Source organism: Bidens hawaiensis, unplaced genomic scaffold, assembly GCF_021521415.1.
Source record: "Bidens hawaiensis isolate Kalapana, Puna unplaced genomic scaffold, B.hawaiensis_p1.1 tig00004151_1, whole genome shotgun sequence".
NCBI classification, from domain to species: domain Eukaryota; kingdom Viridiplantae; phylum Streptophyta; class Magnoliopsida; order Asterales; family Asteraceae; genus Bidens; species Bidens hawaiensis.
The window spans coordinates 1,372,617-1,375,055 of NW_027491246.1; positions in this window are offsets into that span (position 1 = coordinate 1,372,617).

Here is a 2,439-nt window from a genome sequence, read left to right on the forward strand (position 1 = left end):
ATGCTACTATTTTTTTTTTTGCGTTTTTTGTTTCGCCTTTGGACCAAACCATCCTTCTATGTCTTCGATTTTCAGCTGCAATTGCTTCTTTGGTATTTATGGTGACAGCTATTAAATTTAAAACACAAAAATGGTACAATTACAAATATTTGAGTATAACAAATGAAGTTAATTATGAATCCATGTAGTATGTCTGAAAAGTAAATGATTATAAACGACTAACCTATGTCACTTGAAGTTGTAGATATAGAACCTTACACTGTACTTGGTGCTTGATTTTCTTTTCCCGTGTCCAATCAAGTATCATTAATTATTATATACGACAAGTAACTGCAAGGTTAATTGTAATGGAAATAAATCACAAACAATACTAAGTTTGACTTGCTTAAAAAAGCAAACTATGTTGGGAGTTAAAAAAAAACACTTGTAGAAAATTAGCTTATAATTTGGTAAATGAAGGTTAGAGTTTTTTAAAGCGAATGGTCTTTGATTTGGTAAATGAATGTTATAGTTTGATGATTCCTCTGCCAGATAAGGAAGAAACAGTTTTCAATTATAAATGCAATTAGGCAAATAATATGGCATCATTCTCAAATTTAATATTATTAATAATATCAAATTACGTTATAATATAAAAAAAATTAAAGCGAATACGCAAGTCAAAGAAAAGTTAAGATAATAACATGAATTTTTAACCTACAAATTTCATTATCTACTCGTTCATAACATATGCATCTAAAAATAAATACATTTATAATGAATTTAACCATATTAATGTTGAAAAATTCACAAGCAGATGCTACGACATACGGGCATTTATATATCATGGATTAAGGCTAACACGTTTAATTAGAATTTTAAACAAATGAAAATTTAATTGAGAATTTGATGTATTATTAAGGCCAACACGTTTAATTACAAATTAATGACTAACCATTTGCATTCCTTGTGTTATTCGAAGATGTTGATCCTAAAAAATTGCGGCTCTTTGAATTTGAATGCATCTATAATAAAGGATAATAAGGTTATTATATGAAAATACGGAAAACCATAAACATGTACACGCAATTATGTAGATGTAACACATGTGTACATTTAAATATAACCCTAGTTTTGAAATCAATAAAGCCGTTCCATGATTGTTAAAATTAAGTTAAGGGTTGCATTAGTCGGGAAAAAAAGAATGAAAAACTATGTAATTATTACCTGTAATTGTTAGGTAAGGACGGCGAACCACGGTTGCCGGCAGTGGCGGACCCAAGATTTTTTGTCAATGGGGTCCCAATTTTTTCAGTTTACATAATTTTCGGGCCGGTCGTTATTCGGGTCGGGTCGAAAATATATAAATAATAAAACACGGAAATATGGTGTCATTGGAAACGAGTAAGTAGAAAGAATATAGATTATGAACTAGATAGAACATAGACTTTTAATTCATTTTTATTCATACCCGAAAACATAAAGTAATTAAGCTATATTTATGGTCTTACATACATGACCAAACATGAAAAACTAACTCTAACACAAATAAATGATTAATTATAATATGCATACACAAGATAAATAATAAAAGAATATCAAAACCTATGTTGCCATTATATATGTTGCATGGTGACAATGACTATATGAGAGAAACTAACGAAAAACACAAATAGTTAACTAAATAACTAATATTGACTAGGATATAAAAAAAACAATAAAAAACATGGCTATATGGGAGAAACTAACGAAAAACACAAATACTCTAACTAAATAACTAATATTGACATGGATATAAAAAAAACAATAAAAAACAACAAAAAATGGTATGGTGAAGCTTGAACCTGCAACCTCTCAAAAGAAAAACAAGGGATTTTCCACTAGACCAGTTTAACTTTATTAATATGGGTTCCAAGTATTAATTTTTATGGGGTCCTTACAAAATTTAGTATACCGCCTCTAAATAATTTTCAAAAAACATTGGTGTCCCGGGACCCCGATGGGTGCTATGTGGGTCCGCCCCTGGTTGCCGGTATAAAACTATATTGATGGAATGAGATTTTGAGAGTATAATTGGTTGATGTAAGGGTTGTGACGAGTTTAGATGGATGTTTGGAAGCAATTTATAGCTTCAAATGGGACGTTTATGTTTCAATGATAGTAATTGTGATTTCCAGAAGATTTTCCGGCCGTTTCGCGGATCAATTAAACCCGGATTAGTCGTTACTCTTTATTTATCGAATATTATGATTCTACACGTTTTATGGCTTTTAAATGGGTTTATTAGTGTGTTTGAATGCGATAAGGGGGGCTCGCCGGAGTGGCTTGGTCGCCGGCCTGAAAACAGGTTTCAGCGGAAAGCATGGGGAGGAAGGAAGGGGTTGGGTTGAACTTTTAATATATTTTATTATAATTTGAATAATTTACAATCTAGCCCCTGCACTTTAGAGTTATTTAAAA